Source organism: Microcaecilia unicolor, chromosome 1 (assembly GCF_901765095.1).
Source record: "Microcaecilia unicolor chromosome 1, aMicUni1.1, whole genome shotgun sequence".
Lineage (NCBI taxonomy): Eukaryota > Metazoa > Chordata > Amphibia > Gymnophiona > Siphonopidae > Microcaecilia > Microcaecilia unicolor.
Window position 1 is genome coordinate 470306241 of NC_044031.1, and position 24166 is coordinate 470330406.

Genomic DNA, 24166 nt, shown 5'->3' on the forward strand with positions numbered 1-24166 from the left:
ATAACTGAGGGTGTTGAGTAAGAGAGTCATGGTTAGGAGTTGAAAGCAGTAGCAAAGAGGTGGGCTTTAAGCCTAGACTTGAAGACAGCCATAGACTGAGCCTGACGTACTGGCTCAGGGAGTCTATTCCAGGCATAGAGAGCAGCGAGATAGAAAGAACGGAGCCAGGAGTTAGCAGTGGGGGAGAAGGGGGATGACAGGAGACATTTACCCAGCGAACGGAGTTCACGGGGAGGAGTGTAGGATAGGCCTTTTATAGGGGGGATGGGATTTGATGTACCACCTTTCTGTGGTTATAATCAAAGTGGTTTACATGTTATATACAGGTACTTATTTTGTATCTAGGGCAATGGAGGAGTAAGTGGCTTGCCCAGGGTCACAAGGAGTTGCAGTGGGAATCAAATTCTGCTCCCCTGGTTCTCAGGCCACTGCACAAACCATTAGGCTACTCCTTCATGAGATGAGTGTAATACCATATAAAAAGCTAATTATTTTTAAGCTTTGTGGTTTCCCTAAGATTCCAATTACCTAATTATGTTATTATTTGTTGGCACTGTACCTAAGTGTATGGCCTGAGTTATTTGCTGAATGGAACATAATTAGAAAATAAATATGACTGGCCCAATTGCTCAGTGACAGTAAAGAGTATTGCCAACAAAATGAACGTGGCTCAATCCCTCACAAACGATGGGGAGATAGAGCCATGTTTATCCTTACAGATGACACCTATTAGATAAAATCAGGACTTATAATCAAATGGTCCTGGAAAGAACGCTGATATATATTCCTTGGCCCTTGACCTTCGCTGCTAAGATCAGACAAGGTACATTAGTCAGAATATAACATGGAGGGAAAATGCCTAAGTAGTGTAGAATAAATGTTCATGATGACATGACTTCAGCCCTGAGCTGGAAGCCCAAAGGAGCAGGAAAACAAATTTGAGTCAAAAAACAAAGAAACATTTTCAGATCGCCTGGAAAATATGCCTATCGCAACATTCACCATCATCCTACACTAGGAAAATTCTAACCACATTTTGTTCATGTGTTAAGATAATAGTGTATGACAGTAGCATAGCTACAAGTGGGCCTGGATGGGCATAGGCCCACCCACTTTGGAATCAGGCCCACCCAGCAGCAGCACAATAGTGATGTGGCTGGTAGGGATCCCCAAACCACGCCAGCTGAAGACTACCGGCATATCTCCCTCCAGGGGAGGGGAATCACTTAACACCACTCCCCCTCCCCATTACCATTAAATCCTTTAGTTCTTTGCTGGAAGTAAGCATCAACACATTCCTCCTGTTTGCACCGGCCTGAGCTTTCCCTCTGATGCAAATTCCTGTACATGGAACCAGGAACTGCATAAAGTTAGGACAGAAAAAAAACCTGTCGTCCCAACCATGATTAAATAAAGAATCCCTGTTGAAGCCAGATGTGGTGAAACTGAGACCCCAGTTGGAGTGTTTGTGATAATGGAGATATTCAGTTGAAGTTTAATTGATCAGCACAGAAGCCTTCAGTTTAACAGCACGCTATGGACAATATTGTATTTCGATGTTATCAAGTGAAAGATAAGTTGAAGATAGTTACCATTGACTTCCTTCAGGCCTTAAAGAAGGTAATTCTATAAAAGGGTGGATGATGAGAGGACCCTGTTCTGTAAAGGAATGTAGACACCTTCTTCTCTTATGCTATCATAACTGGGTATATGTGGGAAGTTATTGACGTGGGCTACCATTGAGATGGGTTATTTTACACAACTCATGCTATTTTAGCACAGGTCACATTTTATACAATGAGACCTGGTTACTAATAACCCAGATTAATAGTAAAATAATCCACTTAACAAGAGGCCACATTGATAACTCCTTTTCCTTAGGTGTGATTACTTCTAAGTGATGGAGATGCATATGTAACTTATAGTATTCTATAATTTATAAGTATAAGTTTGAGCCCTGCCAATGTTCTGCCCAGTCTCTGCCTCTATGTACACCCACCTATCGAATATGCATTGTGTAAGATAAGTGCATTTTTAGGGGCCCTTTTACTAAGCCGCGTAGGTGCCCTGCGCCCAATGCGTGCCAATTCAGAATGACCACCCAGCTACCACATGGCCCGGGCGCTAATTTAATTTTTTATGGGCGGTAATCAGCATTGTATGTGCGCTGATGATTACCGCCCGGTTAACGAGTGAGACCTTACTGCTAAGTGAATGGGTGGCGGTAAGGTCTCAGGCCCAAAATGGACGTGGGTCAGTTTTCATTTTGCCGCACATCCATTTTCAGCCTTTTTTGCAGGTGCGCTGAAAAATGGACCTTCGTGCGTCCAATACACACGTCTACACTTGCACAGGCCACTTTTTGGCGCACCTTAGTAAAAGGACCCTAGAGAATAATGCTTAGATGGAATTCTGGCCTATACACACAGTGTGCACATAGACACGCAAATATGCAAGTATTCTAACATTTACATATGTAATACATGAGCATATAATAGCACCTCCTTTATGGAATTACCCCAAAATAGGTGAATAGAAACCATAAACAATTTTTCACGCCATTATTATGGACTAAAAATGACATCTTTATTTTTTCCAGGTAGAATATCGGATCCAACAAAATAAGACACATATTGCTTTGAAGAAAATGTTGTTTGCATGGATGTTTTCTTTCACTATCTATTGCCCTCCCATTATTTTCTGGGAATATATTATTGGGAGAAGCACTGTTCCTCCTGATGCTTGCTTTTATGAATTTAACAACATTTGGGACTTCCTGCTTGGTTTTGCACTTTCTTCACTTGTAATACCAGCTGTCTTCGTCAGTTATTTCAATATAACCATCTGCTGGAGAATTAGAATAGGCAGAAAAAGCAGGCAAAGCATTCTGTCTCAAGGAGCTAATCAGGTGCCTTCAAAGGTCAAAGAAAAGTTGACAAGTTCCATATTCTTTATGAAATCTCAAGAAATCCTTGAAAATACTGAGGGGCCTTCTACCTTCTCAAAGCCTAGACAACCAGGCCCTGTGCTCATGTTGACCCAGATTTCATCTTTACCAGTAGCTGATGAGCAACCAAAACACAGCAATCTACAAGAAGCACATTTTAGAAACACTAGTTGCCAAGGTGCTGGTTCCAATTGCAATTCAAGACTATCTAAAGACATCAAAATTGCAAAATCTCTATCCATCATTGTCTGTGTATTTGCTATTTGCTGGACTCCATACTGTATTGTTATGGTGATTCGTGCTGCTTGCCATGGTACGTGCATAGATCCTTGTTTGTATGAAATCTCATTTTGGCTATTGTGGTTTAATTCTTTTATTAATCCTTTTCTCTACCCCTTGTGCCACAGTAGCTTCAAAAGAGCTTTTGTGAAAATTTTATTGGCAAAGAAATGCTGAAGATGTTCTAAAATAAAGAACTTTTCTGCTTATACATGGAACTTTATTGTAGATCCAGTAAACCTCGCTACTATTACTTGTGATCTAGTATGAAATGACCATTTTTATGTGTTGAAAAAAAATAGAATATGTGGAGGGGCATAATCGAACACAAACGCCTATCTCCATGGGCATTTATCTCCGAGAACGGGTCCGTGAAGGGGCGGGCCGAACCGTATTTTCGAAAAAATGGATGTTTTTGAGCTAGGCATTTGTTTTTTTTAGCGATAATGGAAACTAAAAACGCCCAGCTCAAAAACGTCCTAATCCGAGCCATTTGTCATGGGAGGGGCCAGGATTGGTAGTACACTGGCCCCCCTGATATGCCAGGACACCAACTGGGCACCCTAGGTCAGTGCGGTGGACTTCAGAAAAAGCTCCCACATGCATAGCTCCCTTACCACAGGTGCTGAGCTCCCAACCCCCCTCCCCCAAAACCCACTACCCACAAATGTTCAACACTACCATAGCTCTTAGGGGTGAAGGGGGCACCTACATGTGGGTACAGTGGGTTTTGGAGGCCTCCCATTTACCAGCACAATTGTTACAGGTGGGGGATGGGCCTGGGTCCACCTGGCTGAAGTGCACTGCGGTACCCACTAAAAGTGCTCCAGGGACCTGCATACACGCAGGCCTCTAGGACTTGTTGCTGCTGTATAACATTGGCACACCAGTTGACACCTGAAGACTAATCTCTCCGAAAACGTCCTTTATTGGAATAAGCACGTTTACTCACAGTTAACTGCAGAGGTTGTGCCCCACTGGCAACGTGTCTCCCTGGTACTGAGATTAGCAGTAGGTCAGAGCTGGCAGAATGCTGTACAATGCCCTCTTTCAGCCACATTCAAGGTAAGAACTAAGTTGTCTAACGTGGCTAACACAGGAAAGGGAACTAAAACTGGCATACAAAAATGGCCACTACCGCATGGACTACAACAGGAAACACAACAGGGCACACTCTGACCCAGTAGGCAGGGGGAAAAGCACCATGGGAGAAGAGCCTACCAACTGCCACCATCGTGAGACTGTAACACAAGTTAATGAAATCACAGAGCCCAATACCCTACACCCACCACAATGCAATGCTGATGTGACCCTGTAGTGCACCCGAGAGCCACATCTGACCCAGGGAAAGGCTGTGAGAGGATCGAACACATTCTGCTGTCATGGAGGTGGGTACGGCATTTGAGGCTGGCATACAGGCTGTGAAAAAAGTTTTTAAAGTGGTGTTTTTTTGGTGGGAGGGGGTTAGTGACCACTGGGGGAGTCCGGGGACGTCATCCCCGATTCCCTCCAGTGGTCATCTGGGCAGTTGGGGCACTTTTTTGGGACTTGTTCATGAAAAAAAAGGGTCCAAAAAAGTGACCCAAAATCGTGGTAAAAATGCCTTTTTTTTCGATTATCAGCTACAGACACCCATCTCTCCTCGGCTCATAACCACGCCCCAGTCCCGCCTCCGACATGCCCCCGTCAACTTTATTCGTTTCCGCGATGGAGTGCAGTTGGAAACGCCCAAAATCGGCTTTCAATTATACCGATTTGGGCGCCTTTGCGAGAAAAACGCCCATCTCCTGATTTGGGTCGAAATATAAGCATTTTTCTCTTTCGATTATAAGCTGGTTAGACTATCAACCTCTCTCTGCCTTCTCAGCCAGCTCCTTCCTTTCTGTGCTTTCCTGTCTTCCCTCCTCCTCCTCTCTTCTTCACCCACCAAAATTCTCTTTTTCTCCTTTCTTTCTTCTCATCCTGACCTAGTATGATTGTATAAGCTATATAGAAGTACCAATGGTGCAACTGGTGGTATATTAAGCCACTGTAAATAAATACATATATACATACAAACAAACGTAATTAAATAAATAAATAGGCTATGTCTACTGAAGATCTATTATTACTGTCATTAGTTGTTTCTGCAACTGGCAATAGTGCCCTAGTTTCTGTATTATGTACACCATCTTGACTGGTTTTACCCAAGAAGAGGGTATATAAAGTTCTAAATGAATCAATCAATAAATAAATAGTTTGTGAGAGAAGGGTTTAGGAAGGTTATTTTTGTAATTGTGTGGTGTAATGTGGATATGTGTTACGGTGGTGATTTGGATAAGCAATATATACAGTGCACTCCATTTAAGTGCACGTCGGATAAGAGCATGCTCTGTTTAACTGCATGCCCGTTTTTGGCACCATCAATTTCTATGGGGACAAACTTCATTTTAGCGCACCACTGATAAGTGCAAGATTCGCTTATATGCATGGTTCAAGACTGCTCCTCTGCAGGAAAGACTCCGCATAAGAGCGTGCATGGAATATGAAAGCCGATTGGCACATGACAACCAAGATTTCAAATTTACCGCCTCTTTAACTGCCCCAGGCAGATTAGGGGAAAGAATGTTGTTGAAGCATGCACAGGGGTCATCATCGTCATCGCAGCGGCGGAACTGTAAGACTTTAACACTGGCTGAACGAATAGAAGTTCTTAAAAAATTAGAAAACAAAGAAAGTAATCTATTGCTAAAGAATATGCTGTCAATCCCAGTCAAATTTCACATGTCTTGAAGCAGAAAGACCAGCTTCTGGAAGACTGGCAAAACAATACAAACCCACAACAGAAACGAAAATGTGTGGGGAAAAGCTGAGGAGGTAGAAGATGCTCTTCTTCGGTGGTTTTCTCGAGTCAGGAGCAGACAGTTTCCTGTCAGTGGTCCACTGCTTATGGAGAAAGCTAACCAGCTAGCTGAAAGTGTTGGACTAACTGAATTCAAAGGCACTGTTGGATGGTTAGAAAGATGGAAGGAGAGGAACAACATAAAATTCAAGAAACAGCATGGTGAGAAACAAGACGCTGATGACTTTGGTGCTGAAAATTGGGTTGTTTCAGTTCTTCCTACCATCTTGAACGAGTTTGCACCTCGTGACATTTTCAATGCTGACGAAAATGGTCTCTACTGGCGAGCGATTCCTGATGGAACACTTGCATTCAAACATGCCGAAACTGCTGGAGGTAAAACATCGAAGGACTGACTGACAATCCTCCTTTGCTGCAATATGGATGGGAGTGAGAAGTTGGAACCCCTCGTCATTGGAAAGAGCAAACAGCCCCGTTGCTTCAAGAAAGTTAAGCGACTTCCTGTGTCATACGAGGCTAACGCAAATTCGTGGATGACTGGGGAAATTTGGAAGCAGTGGCTAAAGAAGTTAGACACTAGAATGCGGGCACAAAAGCGTCAGATTTTGCTGCTTTGTGATAACTGTGCTGCACACAGGGATGATGTCAGACTGTCTAACGTCAAGGTGGTCTTCCTGCCACCAAACACTACCTCTCTGATCCAACCTCTGGATCAGGGCATAATAGCCAATTTCAAACAACATTATCGGGCTTTTGTGCTATGTCATCTGATGAGCGTTATGGATGACCAGACTGGGAAGGATAAACGTGCTGTTGAACTGGCTCGTAATCTATTACTGTTCGATTCCCTACATATGCAGAAAGAAGCCTGGAATCATGTTACACAGGCAACCATTGTGAACTGCTACAAGCGGGCAAGCTTTGTTAAGGATGTGGAGAGGGACGAAACAGATGCAGCTGTTGCAAATGCGTCAGATGAAGAGGTTATTGACATCCCAGCCGGTGTTACTGAAGAGGAGTTCCATCGCTATGTAGCTGTTGATTACAATCTACAAACAGCTGAAGACAGCACTGGTGTCGAGATATGCGCCTACACGCAGGCAACAACGGATGATGATGGAACAGATGAAGAAATGAGCAGCGAGGCACATGCTGATGAAATTCAACAACCTCCTCCTGTCACTTTTGCAAGAGCGCTGGAGAGTCTCAACACTGTGCGGGCCTATCTGGGTGACTAATGATAACTTATTAGGGTGGTGAATATGCATAGATATTTGTATACTAACTTATCTTCAACCTCCAATATAAGAAGATTTAACCATGGACCTCAGCGGTGCCCCTCGCTGGATCATTACTTTACACCAGCAAGACTTATGCACCCACCTCCTCATTGGTCACACTGTGAAATCTCATACTCTTTTAAAGCTTTTTTACTTTTTAAAGTATTTTTGTTGAATAATTTTTCTATCTCATAATACATTAGATTAAAGTATTCTGCATTCCTAGTGAGGTCAACTGAAGAAGAACTTTGAAACACGGCCAGTGTTGAGACTGACAAAAGAGACTGAGGAGTAAAATCCAGGATGGTTAATTTTATGCAAACCATTTGGGATACTTTTAAAGCTCATTCTGAGGAAAAGGATGTTACCAGTGGTGTGCTGCAAGGTTCGGTTCTTGGTTCGGTTCTTTTTAACATTTTTGTAAATGATATTGCTGAAGGGCTATCTGCTAAGGTTTGCCTCTTTGTGGATGATACTGAAATCTGCAATAGGGTAGATGCTCCTGATAGTGTGAATAACATGAGGAAGGACCTAGAGGAGCTTTAAGAATAGTCCAGAATTTGGCAGCTAAGATATAATGCTAAAAATGCAGAGTCATGCATTTAGGTTGCAAAAACCCAAGGAAACAGTACAGTTTAGGGGGTGAAGAACTTGTGTGCATGAAAAAGGAGCAGGACTTGGGTGTGATCATATGTGATAATCTTAAGGTGGCCAAACAGGTAGAAAAGGCAATGGCGAAAGCTAGAAGTATGCATAGGGACAGATATGGCCAGTAGGAAAAAAAGAAGTGATGATGCCCCTGTATAAAAATCTGGTGAGACCTCATTTAGAATATTGTGTACAATTCTGGAGACCACACCTTCAAGAAGATATAAACAGGATGGAGTTGGTCCAGAGGGCGGTTAACAAATGCTTAGTGGTCTTTGTCATAAAGTTTATGGGGACAGACTTAATGATCTCAGTATGTATACTTTAATATACTAATGGGTATCTATATTTCAATATAGTTACACTATTTTAACATAAACAATTCAAATTATATAAATATTCATACAAACTTTATTCAGTATATAATCATTATCTACAACCATTAAAATAGTTATACCATCTCATCCACTCACCAATATCTCCACTCTTATAACCCTAACTAAAATCGTCTTCACATTCACACTGCAAATCTTCGTTAGGACCAGCCAACTTTTACATACTTATTAAATCTTGAATTAATACCCATTTGTTGTAACCATTAATTATATTTCACACATTATCCACCATAAGTTGTTCATATCTATTCATGTCTAATTTTGTCCCATTATTCAACACATTTCAGTCTATTAATCCAGATAGATCTCCTCCATTGTACTATAGGTTTCTACTAAGATCTTCAGTGTGGACTCTATTTCAAATTATATAACTCTTCATTTCAAATTATATCATTCACCTGTTCCACGTCACCTTCAATAATTTCGCTACTTTATAAAACATCTGTTCACAATACCAGCTGCTCCTTCCTCTCCCATATTTTCTTCATATGTTGTCCAAAGAAAAACCTCTCCTTCTGTTAAAACCTGACATAGTTCTGTGTTTCGCTATACAGGCATCATCAAGGGTTAAACTGAAACAATATAGTGACGTGGATAGGTGATGATAAGTTATATTCCTAACATCCTATTAATATTTATATAGTTACGTGAATTGTTTATGTTCAAATATGTATACTTTGGAAGTGGGAAAGGGGATATATGACAGAGATGTTTAAATACCTACATGGCATAAATGCACAGGAGATGAGTCTCTTTCAATTGAAAGGACGTCCAGAATGAGGGGGCATAGGATGAAGGTGAAAGGGATAGATTTACAAATAACCTGAAGAAATACTTCTTCAAGGAAAGGGTGAATTCGTAGAATAGCCTCCCGGTGGAAGTGATTGAGGCGAAAGCTGTACCTGAATTCAAGAAAGCTTGGGACAAGTACATAGGATCTTTAAGGGGGAGGAAGGGATAGTAAAGATAAGCAGACTGAATCAGCCATATGATCTTTATTTGCCTTCGTTTTTCTCTGTTTCTATGTTTTAGCCTCTTGTTGGGGCTGGGGAAGGAGACACCACTGAGCCAACAAGGAGCTAAGGTCCCTTTGGGAGGGGTTGGGGGGGCTTCCATTTGTGGCTGATAGCACCTTTATTTATTTATTTATTTTAATGCCACTGCATGCCCACTTTTTAATTTTTTCTTATGCATTGCCACTGTCAGGAATGTGTAAAGTTTAGTTAAGGATGTTATTTGGATGTATGTCCTTCATTTTACCTTAAGGAAATACCATCTGAAATCCTTTTGTTGGCTTAATGTAATATTAATGGAATGATCTTATCCAACAGAGACAGCCAGACTTCGTTTATTAAGTTTCTGTTCCATTGTACCCACAGAGATCTAGACAGATTACAGGTTGATAGGTACATAATCACAATACAGTATTGCTTGTAAACATACTGGATTCTGTGGTCCAACTTGTTACGGATACTTTTTTACTTTGTAATTAAAAATTTGTTTTAAGACCTGTAATTTTTTTTTACTTTTACTTGAGTATTTTTTTAATAAGACTTTCTCTTTTACTTCACTACTTTTGAAGCCAGTACTTTTACTTAAGTACTTTTAAAAAGTAAAGACCCCATCGCTGACAACCAAGGAGTAAAAGGAGTGATCAGAAAGGATAAATCCCCCTTTTAGTAAAGTGCATTGTTTTTGTAGTTTTGTTGGTGCCAAAATTACTGTGCTGTAAGCAGTCTCTGCATTAACTGTTGGAGGAGTTCCCGGCATTTTCCCATACAGAAGCACAGAGATAATACACCTAAGGGCAAATTTTATAAAAGGGGCCAAAAGATGCAGTACACTGAGCACAAGTTCTATAACTGCATCTGGGTATCCAGATTCCTTTATAGAATAATAATGTACGACAGCACTTTTGCTCCAATACTTAGGTTCGCCCACTTATGCTATGGTGCTCATTTTCAAAACAGATGGATTTCTCAAAATGCCAAAACAAAACCCTCATCCATCTGCCCAAAATATCCAAATTGTGATTTTGAAATAGCAAACTTTGAATGTCCTACACTGCAGTGCAATACAAATAGCAAGGGTGTGTATTGTGGGTATGTGTTGGGCAGGACTAGGGAAGGCCCAAAATTAGGATGTCCAGCAGCAACAATCAAACAGGAAGAAATCTCCAAGTCTAAAATGAAGGACATGTTTGTTTAGATTTGTTTCAATCACTTCCAGGGTACAAAAAGGTGCTCTAAGTAAGCAGCTGACCACTGGAGGGATTAAGACATGGCCCCTCATAAATCCCCGATGGTTACTGTTCCCCCTCCATCACCCCTGAAAGTGCCACCTGAAAAGGCAAACTAGGCTCCCTGACAACAGCATGTATTATGGGCACAAGTAGGTCTGAAGGGTAGCCTAGTGGCCAATGCAGTGGACTGTAAACCAGGGGACCCAGGTTCAAATCCCACTTCAACTCTCTCTCTCTTTTTTTTTCACTTATACATTTTGAACCCTCCAGAAACAGAGATATACCTACTGTACCTAAATATTGACATCACCTGCAATCCTGAGAACAAAAGAGGTAGTTCACATTCAGGTACAATAGGTACTTTCCTGTCTCTGGAGAGCTCACCATTTCAAAGAGTTGCAGTGTAATAGGAACCTGGGTACCTTGGATTAAAGTCCAGTGCACTGACCACTAGGCTACCTTTCCACTCTGTGTGGCCACTTTTGTACAAATGCTGCCAGACAGACATTTTTGTTCCTGGGTTTTTTTCTGTTCATATATTTGGACGTTTTATGTTGGAAAATGGCTGTTCATTCTGGACATTCTCATGTATTTTTGAACAGAAAACCCCAACATTTTTCCAGTTCATAAATGACTGTGAGATGCATGGGGTTTTTTGGATGCTATGAGCGGGATGTCCCAATTATGATTCAGACGTTCTTTCGAAAATGCTTCTCCATGTTAATAGCAAGCATAAGTGCACGAGCCTAAATGTGGCAGTTTAACGTGAACTAACACAATTTGAGTAATTGCTGGACATGCCTATGCCCCACCCATTTGCCTTCCTCTTGCAATTATGTGCTAAGCAAGTTGTACACTAAAGTCAAAGAATACTGGTTAGTGCCCAATTAGCACTTAAACGCATAACTGTAATAGTCACGTACATAAATGCTAGCATTTTATAACGTAAGTGTATATATTGGCGACCTGTTACAGAATGACGGGGCTACCGTGCATTGAATTTCTCTGTTTCCAAATTTATTAATGGCTTTCTACCCCACCAATCAGACAATCCAGCTGAACTGCTTACAGGCTAGAGTCTGGTTCCCAAACCTGGTCCTGGAGGCGCCCCAGCCAGTCAGGTTTTCAGGATATCCACAATGAATATTCATGAGACAGATTTGCATGCAGTGGAGGCAGTGCATGAATGTCTCATGAATATTCATTGTGGATATCCTAAAAACCTGACTGGCTGGGGTGCCTCCAGGACCAGGTTTGGGAACCAGTGGACTACACACAAAAAAAGGAGAAATGAAACAGAAAAAAACAAAAAGAAGTAAAAGAGGGACACAACTATATAATTCTCAAAATGATAGCATGGAAGGGAAACATATAGGGAGGGAAGCTGTGCTGCATTGCAGATGATGTGAATGCACTTAATACCACCTACAGACTCGGTGCTAAAAGTTATGCTTTATCTTCTGCATTAACAGCTAATGTGCAGTACTGCACTAGGCATTAAGGGCTGGATTCAGTACAGGGCACTTAAAAATTAGTTCCAGGAAAATCAGTGCCCAGTGATATTCTATAAAGAGCATTCCGGATTGAGCATTCTTTATAGAATAGCACCTAGCAGGGATTCCTGCACCCAACTTTGAGTATGAGGACTTACGCCAGCTAAAACCTGGTATAAATCCTGGCACGCAAGTTGGGCACAGATCCCCAGAATTCTATAACACATCTTTGAAAATGGCACTGACCCGCCTATGCTCCTCCCATGGCCAAACTTCCACAGCCATAAAAATACCATATTTCTATTTTTCTATTTTTGTATTAGTGGCCATGACCATTTTTTTCAAATTACCACTTGTGATTCTATAACTGAGCACATGGCTTACATGCCTGAGCGGCCCTGGGCAAGTCACAACCCTCCATGACCCCAGGTACAAAAAAACTTAGATTGTGAGCCTACTAGGAACAGAGAAAGTACTTGCAAGTAATATGTACAGCATTATATACATCTAATAGTGCTATAGAAATGATAAGCAAGTCAATGCACAGAATAATAGCACATATGGCATAACTGTATTATTCTATAAGGTAGCATTTAAGTGCCTTAGCCTGTAACTGCAAGGGGAGAAGTATATACAGGAGAGGGGCATGGGCATGTCTCCAGTGCTTAACTTATAGACTACCATGAAATATTGACTTGGCATAAATGACCACACCAAATCTTAGGTTTGCAATGTTGATTTACACTAGTATTCTATAATGGCATCTTGGCACACGGATGCCATTAAAGAATTGGTACTCAGCATGTGGCATCAGTGCACCTAACTGGAGGAGCACAGTTATAGAATTGCCCTTTATCTGACCTGCTGCATCTACATGTATAAATAGTGGTATTGCATGCTGGCACAATGGAAATATTTGTTTCAACAAATTCAAAAAATCTCCCTCTGTATATTGAAGGAGAACGCTGGAGGAGTGACGTCAGCAGGTGGTTACAATCCCAGTGACACACATTGGAATGTTGGAGGAGCAAATTATTATATTAGATTGTATTTCCTTTATTGCGTTTATTACATAATGAGGCATATTTTCAAAGCACTTAGCCTTCCAAAGTTCCATAGAAACCTATTAAATCACCTTGGGTCAAACATGTTTTGAGGAAGGAGGTTTAAAAGTATAATGTAACAGCATAACATTAATAGCTATTTTACATTAATAGGTATTTTAATTTCTCTAAAGCAGAGGTTCTCAACCCAGTGCTTGGGACACACCCAGCCAGTCTGGTTTTTAGGATGTCCACAATGAATATGCATAAAATATATTTGCTTGCAATACCTCTATTGTATGCATCATGTATATTCATTGTGAGAATCCTAAAAAGCTGTAGGTTTGTCCCGAGGACTGGGTGGAGAATGCCTGTTCTAAGTATGGTTTGTTGCATAGAGGGTCAGACTACACAGGATGGAGAAGGCAAAGAGCCCTGGATGGTCATGGTTAAGACAATAACAAGCAGATGATCAAAAGCCCCGCGCAGTTCCAAACAGAGCTCTAAAATAGCGATGGAACAGCACGGGGCTTTACTGCACCAATGATCAGAGATAATTGCATGCAAATTTAAGCACGCAATTATCTCTGATCATGGGGTAGAAGTGCGGGTGAATTGTGCCTGAGCATGCACTTATAAATACAACCCTTGTATATAAATGCTGCTTATATAAATACAAGCCTTGTAGTACTTTACTTGTAACTTTTCCATATTATGAACTCTAATACTCTTAGTTTCTTTTCCATTTCCAGTTTCTCCCTACCCTGCCTTTCTTGGCTTTATACAATAGATCAATTTGTTTTCACGGTAAAATAACAGACCTGCTTATTAGTACAAGATCTCTTGAGTTTCTAAAACCAGCTAACAAGGATCAAGAAAGTTAAGCCTAATCACTTTCATGTCATGGGAAAATGACCTCTGAGGGATCTCGCTTTCACACATCTTTGTCTCAGAAGAAACAATAATTCAAAATCCAGATATATTCTTCTCAGGTCTTCTCCATTTGAAGACCTCCCTTTGATTAAACACAGTAGAATTGATTTTCCTGCCTATGTGTGTGTACAGTGTACCTTGCTGCACTCTGATTCTAATAACATTATTTACCTTCAGCTATATATTGAAAACATGTTCCATAAGAATAGCTAGAGGCAAGCAGTAATCAAGAAATACTGTCCCACTGGACACTTGTCTGGCAATTCACATGAATCAAAAAAAAAAAAAACAACTTTGCCCAATATTCAGTGGCCTAGTGGTTAGAGCATTGGTCTTGTAATCCAGAGGTGGCCAGTTCAAATCCTGCTGCTGCTGCTCCTTGTGATCTTGGGTGAGTCACTTAACTCTCCATTGCCTCAGGTACAAACTTAGATTGTGAGCCCTCCTGGGACAGAAAAATATCCAGTGTACCTGAATGTAACTCACCTTGAGCTACTACTGAAAAAGGTGTGAGCAAAATCTAAATAAATACTTGTCTGTGAGTCTCTATTTTTTTTTAATAAATACTGACTGCTGCAGGTAAATATATCCGGATATTCATGACTAGTGGCTGGCATTGAATATCTAGATACTGTGGTGAGTGTCCAGCAGTACACAGGTACACTTAGGAGAGCTGTTTTACTGTCCTAAATTATCAGAATAATTATCCTAATAGCGGCACTGAAAATCTGTTACCAAGAGTCCCTCTCCCAGCTTTCCATTGGCTGGGACACGCCAGACAGGAAATGATGAAAGTGAGGGCAGGACCCAGCCGATGGAAGTCTGCAGGGCTGGCGCAGGCAGCAATAATTGAATCACTGCAGGCGCCGGGGAGGCCTGTAAGGTACACCAGGTACACTCTTTCCAAAAATACTAGGATTAGGGGGCATGCAATGAAGCTACAAAGTAGTACATTTAAAACGAATCAGAGAAAATATTTCTTCACTTAACGTGTAATTAAACTCAGGAATTTGTTGCCAGAGAATGTGGTAAATGCAGTTAGCTTAGCAGGGTTTAAAAAAGGTTTGGACAGCTTCCTAAAAGAAAAGTCCATAAGCCATTATTGAAATGGACTTGGGAAACCCCACTGCTTATTTCTAGGATAAGCAGCATAAAATGTATTGAACTGTTTTGGGATCTTGCCAGGTACTTGTGACCTGGATTGGCCACTGTTGGAAACTGGATACTGGGCTTGATGGACCTTCGGTCTGTCCCAGTATGGCAACACTTATGTATATGTACTTCTTTAAGTATCATTCTTTCAAATTCAGAACTAATGTCTGAATAAGTGTGTTTTAAGATTATTTCTAAAATGCTTATAATTTTTAGCCGATAATAACAAGTCAAGAACAGAATAAATCAGACATAAAGCAGCCCAGATAAACACACATAATTATAGAATATGGGGTATCTGTACATAAATTTAGGTGTGGGCATTTGCACCATGTTTTCATTTGTGCAAATGGTGGCACCTAAATTTATACGCAACCCCTGGGCATAAGCGCTATTCTATACACCATGCCTAACTTTAAGCATAGTTTATAGAACAGTGCGTTTTTCAGTGCTGATTTTTTGGCACTATGTTTAGAATCTAGACTTCTTCATAAGGAACTGATTCAGGAACAAACAAGAGAGGGAGCAATTCTAGATCTAGTCCTTAGTGGAACAAAGGTTTTGTTGCAAAAGGTAACATGTTGGGGCCACATGGCGACAGTGATCATAACATGATCAAATTTGATTTAATAACTGGAGTGAGTGCATACAGGAAATCTGCTATGTTAGTATTTAACTTTCAAAAAGGAGACTATGATAGAATGTGGAAAATAGTAAAAAGCAAAAAGGAGCAGTTGCAAAGGTTAAATGTTTATATTAGGAATGGCAGTTGTTCAAAAATACCATCTTGGAAGGCCCGAGCAAACATATTCCTCATAATAAAAAAAGCAGAAGGAAGGCCAGTGGATAGCCAGCATTTCCTATTACATTTTGCTGTGTATTCCAATGTTCACTTTGAAAATAAATAATAATTTTAAAAAAACTGAGGTGAAGGAGGCTATTCTAGCTAAAAGAGCATCCATCAGAAAATGGAAGAAAGATCCAAATGAAGACAACAGGGAACAGCATAAGAAATAGGAAGCAGCATAAGAAGGTCAAAGAAAGAATTTGAAAAGAAGCTTGTCTTAAAGGCAAAAACATATAACAAAAATTCTTTTTAGATAAATTGGATGCAAAAAGCCAGCAAGAGAATCAGGGGTTGGTAGATTGGAATCTTGCTACTTTTTGGGATTCTGCCAGGTACTTGTGTCCTGGACTGGCCACTGTTGGAAACAGGATACTGGGCTAGATGAACCATCAATCTAATCCAGTATGGCTATTTTTATGTTCTTATGGACCATTAGCCACCTATTTCTATAAATTTGCAAGCACAATTTTATGCTTAACATGCAAAGTTGTGCAGGAAAGTTACAGAATAGTGTCAGTTGTGCACTTAATATAATTGGTCAGTTATTGACCAACGATTGGCAATAATTGCTGTTAATTGGCACTAATTGGTACTAATTAGAAATTAAGGGCCAGATTCTATATAAGGTGCCTAAAAACTCCATGTGGTCAACATGTACGCCTAAGCATATTCTATAAGCGGTGCCTAGATTTAGGCATGGTATATCGAATACGTTTAGTTGATATCTCAGTGTCTAAAACTACGCACATTCATTTACTCCAATGAAAATGTGGCGTAAATCCCTGTGCGTCAATTTGCATGCACTGGGTCGTATTCTATAATTACAAGCATAAACACCCATGAAATGCCCATTTCCCCACCCATAGCCATGCCCTTTTTGAACTGCACACATTAGAATTTAGGTGCAGTTCATTACAGAATGCGCTTACCAAGTTGTGCATGGAGGAGTGGCCTAGTGGTTAGGGTGGTGGACTTTGGTCCTGGGGAACTAAGGAACTGAGTTCAATTCCCAGCACAGACAGCTCCTTGTGACTCTGGGCAAGTCACTTAACCCTCCATTGCCTGCTGCATTGAGCCTGCCATGAGTGGGAAAGCATGGGGTACAAATGTAATAAATAAATAAATTGTAAGTGTTGCCAATTAGTACACATTATTGCTTGTTAAGTGTTGTTAAAAATGCTGATTGGCTTGTTAAACCAATTAAGTTACGTGCCTGGATTTTGGCGCAGATCTTTAGGTGCACTATATAGAATCCCCAGGATAGAGCCCTCTTTACTAAGGTGTGCTAGTGTTTTTAGTGAATCCTAAAAATTAGCACGTACTAACTGTGTAGGTGCCCATAGGACTGCTCAGAACACAGCAGCCAGGCTTATACTTGGAAAAACGCATTTTGACAGCGCCAAGCCACTCAGAGAAAAACTGCACTGGCTACCAATCAAAGAACGTATCACTTTCAAAATCTGCACGACTGCTCATAAAATTATTTACGGCGAGGCACCAGGATACATGACAGACCTCATTGTCCTGCCATCCAGAAACGCCACAAAATCAGAACGATCATACCTAAACCTCCACTACCCAAGCAACAAAAGACTCAAATACAAACCCACCTATACATCCAGCTTTTCCTACTTAAGTGCACAACTATGGAATGCACTACCAAAAGCAGTAAAAACTACGCTTGACCACCTACATTTCCGGAAAGCACTAAAGACAGACCTGTTCAGAAGAGCATACCCCACCGACCCAACATAAAAATACTTGGATACCTGCAACACAACGTAACCAAAGACTGTAATGGACATTACCTGACTCTTTCTCCCCCTTTCTAATTTCCCCCCAATTATACCTATCACACATGTACCTCATTCTACCACAATATCACCTTGTGTATTCGTTACACATTGTATTTGTTCAGACCGGAACCGGCTAACGCCGTAAACGGAACTATGTAAGCCACATTGAGCCTGCAAAAAGGTGGGAAAAAGTGGGATACAAATGCAACAAATAAAAATAAAATTAGCACACACTAAGAATGGTAGCACACCTCTAGCACGGATTAGTAAACAGGGCTCTTAATATTCTACCAGGTAGTTATGCTTAAAGAAGTATTATCCTTCCACACAGACAAAATCATTTAAATTGCTGAAAGCCATAAGGAAATCAAACAGTTTAGCTCTTTCACGGCCTAAAAATATGGGTCAAAGCAACTAATCTCCAGATAATAATTTTATAAAATCTAATTAACTCGAATGCCAAACACACTTTCAATTCACTCCCACACAGGACCCCCAAAAGATTTAACATTTGGACAACAATACAGCATATCAGACAGGGGTGTGCTGGTAAATTTTTAACAACGGGCTCTCTCTCTGGGCATAGCCGGCCCTGAAATTTTGGGGGTGGAGGTGGGGTGTGGGAATACATGTCTCTCTCTCTTCTCCCTTGTGTGGGCACGCTAGGTATACCTTTGCCGAGCCCCACTAGCCAATAAATGGACGGCCACCATTCTCTGCTGCTTGTTTCTGGCTCTGAGCAACATGACGGAACCTTCTTGCACTTGCATGAAAAGACCCAGCCTGATGATCAGAGTCAGAAACAAGGAGCAGGGAGCAGCAGCAGTCTATTTACTTGGCTGGTGGGGCCAGCATCACTGCCAGCAAAGTAAAAGAGAATTCAGGAGGGGGCCCAAGCCCACATTTTGGGAGTCAGTTGTTAAAGTACACATGGGGAGGCCTACTTTATCAACCGGCTCCCAAAATTCTTAAAAACTTAACAAACGGCTCTCGCGAGCCCTTGAGAGCCCGCTCCAGCACACCACTGATATCAGATAAAGTTTCCTCTGCAGACTTACAAGACCAGAATTTTATTGGAGTTACCATCAGACAGTTTTGCTACTTTTGAAGCAGTCCAAGGCACTCCATGATCAACATCATATAAGACTGAGTAACTGCTGCTGAAACTGAGGTCCTTTTACTAAGCCATGGTAAAAAGTGGCTTGCGATAGTGTAGGTACGGGTTTTGGGCATGCACAGAGATATTTTTCAGCGCATGTGCCAAAAATGCCCTTTTTTCTTTTTGCCTAAAATGGATGTGCAGCAAAATCTATTTTGCCACACGTCCATTTTAGGTGTCTGACCTTACCGCCAGCCATAGGCCTAGCAGTAAGGAATCTGTGCAGTAAGGACCTATGTGTGTCAGATGCCACTCGGCGGCGCGTCCGAAAATAAAAAAATTATGTTCCAGACGCGTGTAGCGGACGCGCGCCAAAAATAAAATTACCGCAAGAGGCATGCAGTGGTCGGGCGGTAAGTTCATTTTGGTGTGCATTGGGTGCACGTAGAGCCTACCGCGGCTTGGTAAAAGGGGCCTATGATGGCCTACAGACACAAAAGTAACATTCATACAAACAAGACAACAGCACCTTTGGCTGCACACTGTATTGAGACTAACCATCCTTTTGCAGCATTAAGGTGTGTTGTGTTACAACAACTGAAATGGAGGATCCAAGGGGGAGACAGGAAGTTAATGTTATTACAACAAGAACAGCGATGGATTCACTGTATTAGATCATTACACCCTGGGGGATTAAACACCAGGATTGAATGGAACCAATTCTTCTAATTGAGACATAGAACTTCACCCGTGAACAGGGTGATCCCAGCTTATAGTCCGGTATTTTGATGACAAGACAAGTGCCCCTTTAAGAAGGAGGGGTCTCACCAGTCAGCGTCTGACATTAGAAGATTTAAAACCACCGCCATATTGCCACTCGCTGCAGGCAGACAGATCCAGCACTTTAAGTGAGGAAAAAACTATCATTGAGTACGAGGTCGTTACAACAGAACTACATGGTAAAACAAATGCTGTCTTTTATAGATTTCGATTATAAGAGACCACAGTACCTTGAAGCAGGAGTTGAAACTCGGCCGAAGTTGGGCCGTGGAAGACAGAGATAATGAGTGAACAGCTGGAAGATAAGTGACCCGTACACATTTACTAGTTTGAGTGTTTAGGAGTCACATTTTGGGAGGTTTTTCAGCCTGTGCTGATTAGATGGAGCTCCCCTAGGTTGTGTATCAACAAAGGAGTGCCCATCCGTATTTGAGGCTTTTCCTCCATCAGTTACCATAGCAGTAAATAACACAGAGTATATTTTTAGATTGGGTTTCTGCAGACAATTAGACCAGAAAATGTTCCACTGCAACTCAGAAAATTCTCCTTCAAAATTATACTCCCATACTTTCTCTACTACTGCACAAGAACACACATAATTAAACTTTGCCCCCTCAAATGTCATTGAAACCTTCTTAGGCAATACAATAGCCCTTCAAATCAGAGTGCATATCAGTTGATTTAACAATAGCAGAATATTCTCAACAACGCCTCACTTGCATCCATTGAAAATAATGCTAAAGCCAAAGATCGTTCTCAGCATTAAACTGATCCAAAGTTTTACATTTACCATCATATACAAGCTGATGCACAAACCAAATTCATCTATCCTGCCACTCAGTCCAACTAATTAAATTATCATGTATTTTCAATGCAGGATTATCCCAAAGGGATCTGCACATGACAATTTCAAACACCTTGGTATACGTTACACAACCCTTGACATAACAATCATCAATGGAGAGTGAGGCACAATTTTTTGAACTTGTGTAGTAAACAAATTTCACAAGGAAAAAGGACTTGCTAATTGCCCTTTTCAACTGCAACCATTTGGGTACTTCTTCATCTACACTATCTGTACACCATGTAGCAGCAAAAGCCATCAGATATGAGTAATGATGCAAATTCAGATCTGGAAAGTTGGCTTTACCCCTTCCCATAACTAATTTTAATATTCTAATCACTATTTGTGCTATCTGATTGTTCCATACAAACCTTGAAATATTACATTCCATTGTTTTACTGAAAGCATCCAGATATGGAAGAAGTACCATACTTATTATATAATTTATCTTAGGAGTTATTACCACCTTAACAACATCTATAAATACAGAGGGGGCTATTTTTATAAAGATAGCATCAATCATTTGCAGGAGAGCTACCTTGTTAAGTTCCAAAGAACACTCCACAGAATTAGCATACCACTCGCCCCATAACGTAGCTTATGTGGAGCCCATACAAATGGGAAATCTATTAGATGTTGTCTGTGCATATGTGTATTACGAGGTATTACCACAGACTTTCCCTAATTTATTTTATAACTAGAACATTCAATCAATACCAATAAATTAGACATGGGTATGAAGATAAAGAAAAACATCAACTGCATAAGCAGATAACTTATATTCTCACCTCCCCACTTAATTCCTTTAGTATTACGAGCCATCCTAATTGCTATAGTTAGAGGCTCTAAAGCCAAATTAAACAACAAAAGGGATAATACATCCCACATTGTGACATTTATATCCCACATTATCCCAAACAAGTTTGAGTTCAGTGTGGCTTACAATAAGCAGTATTGGCTACATAACTAAGAATAATGCATAAGAAAGTTATTTGTTGCAAGAATCCAATTTTACAAATACAGTATCATAAACATACTGGGATAACTATGGACGTTTAACATTTAGAAAATCTATTATGAATGAGAAATTGTACATGAAGCGAAGAGAAGGTTAATGGTAAATAGAGTAATAACCAATTCAGGTAATAATTAGTTGTTTGAGATATGGTTGTTCTTTATGAGGGTTTGTTTGAATAGGAACAACCTTGTTTAGTTCCTCTTAATGGAATAAATGATTGGGACAATAAATTATTAGCAAAAACTTTCACACATGGTGCAGAATACAAAAGTTAAGCCACATCAGTATAATACCAATCTATTCCAAACCATTGCAGCGGCAGCCAAGAAAGCAAATAGAATATTAGGAATTATTCGGAAAGGAATGGAGAATAAAACAGAATATCATAATGCTTCTATATTGCTCCATGGTGTAACTACACCTCGAATAGTGTGTACACTTATGGTCACTCTTCTCAAATAAAATATAGCAGAATTAGCACAGATACCAGAGAACTGTGACAAAAATGATAAAGGGAATGCCACAACTCCCATGTGAGGAAAAGCTACAGAGGTTAGGGTTCTTCAGATTAGAGAAGAGACCACTGAAGGAAGGAATAATAGAGGTTTATAAAATAATGAGTGAAATGGAATGGGTATACGTGAATCTCTTGTTTACTTTTTCCAAAAGTACAAGGACCCGTCAGTGGGACATCACAAGAGATTCCAAACCAGGTCAGTAGTGTCTGAAAGCCCCAGGGGAAGAGGAAGGGGTCCTCCAGGAGAGTTTCCTAGCCTGTGACCACATTGTTTGAAGACGGGTCAAGATAGGAAGATTATATTGTGAAGTGTTTACCCAGCCTAGGTCCACTGTGTTTGAAGATGGGCCAAGGTGGAGAACTAGAGTATAAAAGTGAGAGTACAGAAGTTGGGACTGCTAGGAGCTGGTCACCATGGGTGTTATCAAGTGTGAGTTAGTGAGTGAGTTAATTTGGGAAACCTGAAAAAGTAAAGTTCTTTTTTGTTTCCTTTGAATTCTGCCTATGTTTGCTTAACAGATCTGTGACAACAACAGACCTTTGGTATTTTTTGGCTCTTAATAAAAACGTTTGCTTTGAATGAGTCTTCTCTGTTGGCTGTATCTGTGAAGGCTCCAAGCGTGGCCACCACATACACTATCACAACCACAGATTTATAACACCAACTAATTAATGTAGGCAATGTTTAATTTATGCTATAAATGTATGGGTCAATATTGAACCAGCAGCAATCAGCAGTATTATAAACACTGAATGCTGCCAGCTAGTTTAGACTGAGATATTGAGTGGAGGAGTGGCCTAGTGGTTAGGGTGGTGGACTTTGGTCCTGAGGAACTGAGTTCGATTCCCGGCACAAGCAGCTCCTTGTGACTCTGGGCAAGTCACTTAACCCTCCATTGCCTGCTGCATAGAGCCTGCCATGAGTGGGAAAGTGTGGGGTACAAATGTAAAAATAAAAAAAAATATTCACTGACAGGCCATATTGGGACCAGTAGTGACACACTAAAAGTTATGCAGGTATGGCTGGTATTCATTGCAGTACCAACATAGCTACCCCCCCCCCCCCTGATTTACTAAATCATGCTAGCGGATGTCGTGTGCTAATGGGATGTGTCAGCATTGCCGCACAGCTTAGTAAACAGGGGGGTAAATGGGCAAAGATAGAATTGCTATTTAAGCAGCCACAATATAGCGCCTGCATAACTCCCAGCTCTGCACAAAATCCATCCCTGGATCACACCGGTACTGCCCATACAGTGTCGTGGTGGTCAGAGGGGATATGCAAATCCAAGAAGACAGGAGGAGCCTCCACGGTCCTTGATATTGATATGAATATTCTGAATAAACTGGTTTTTGATATTATCTCCCTATTGGTTTGCGCATTTGTCAGCCTCTACTTTTGCTGTTTTGCAGAGGGGATATGCAGCAGCACTACCTGGTCAAGTGTTGTTGAATATCTCCTCCTGATCTGCTCAGCACAATTTAACCAGACAGGAGTTTCTCCTGACCCATTAAATTATTTTGAATATGGAGCCCGCAATATTTTATTTCCCTGAGGAAGCTTCAATTGCAGCACTGCTGACCCCATAAGTGCTTTTGAATATCAACCTCTATATTTAACGAGGTCAATTTTCAGACTGTGGGAGTTAGACTGGCCAACTCCCATGGTCTGCGCTGAGACCCGATATTCAATGTCAGGCCATTTCTGGTGACTGGCATTGAATATCCAGTTTATCTTTGGCCAGTCAGAATTTAACTGGCTAAACTGATATTCAGCCCTGGCCGATTAAATTCAGACTGGCCAAAGATATTCTAGGGTTGCACGTGGCCAAATATGGCCGCAAAACCTGGCTGGTGACATTGTAAAAATTGGTGGATAGCCAGTTATATTGCCCGATATAACCAGATATCCACTAGCCGCTAACTGGCAATATTCAGTGGTACATGGCCGGCCATGTGCCACGAAATATTGTCAGATAGCCAGTTCTTCGGCATTTAACTGGCCAGGTGC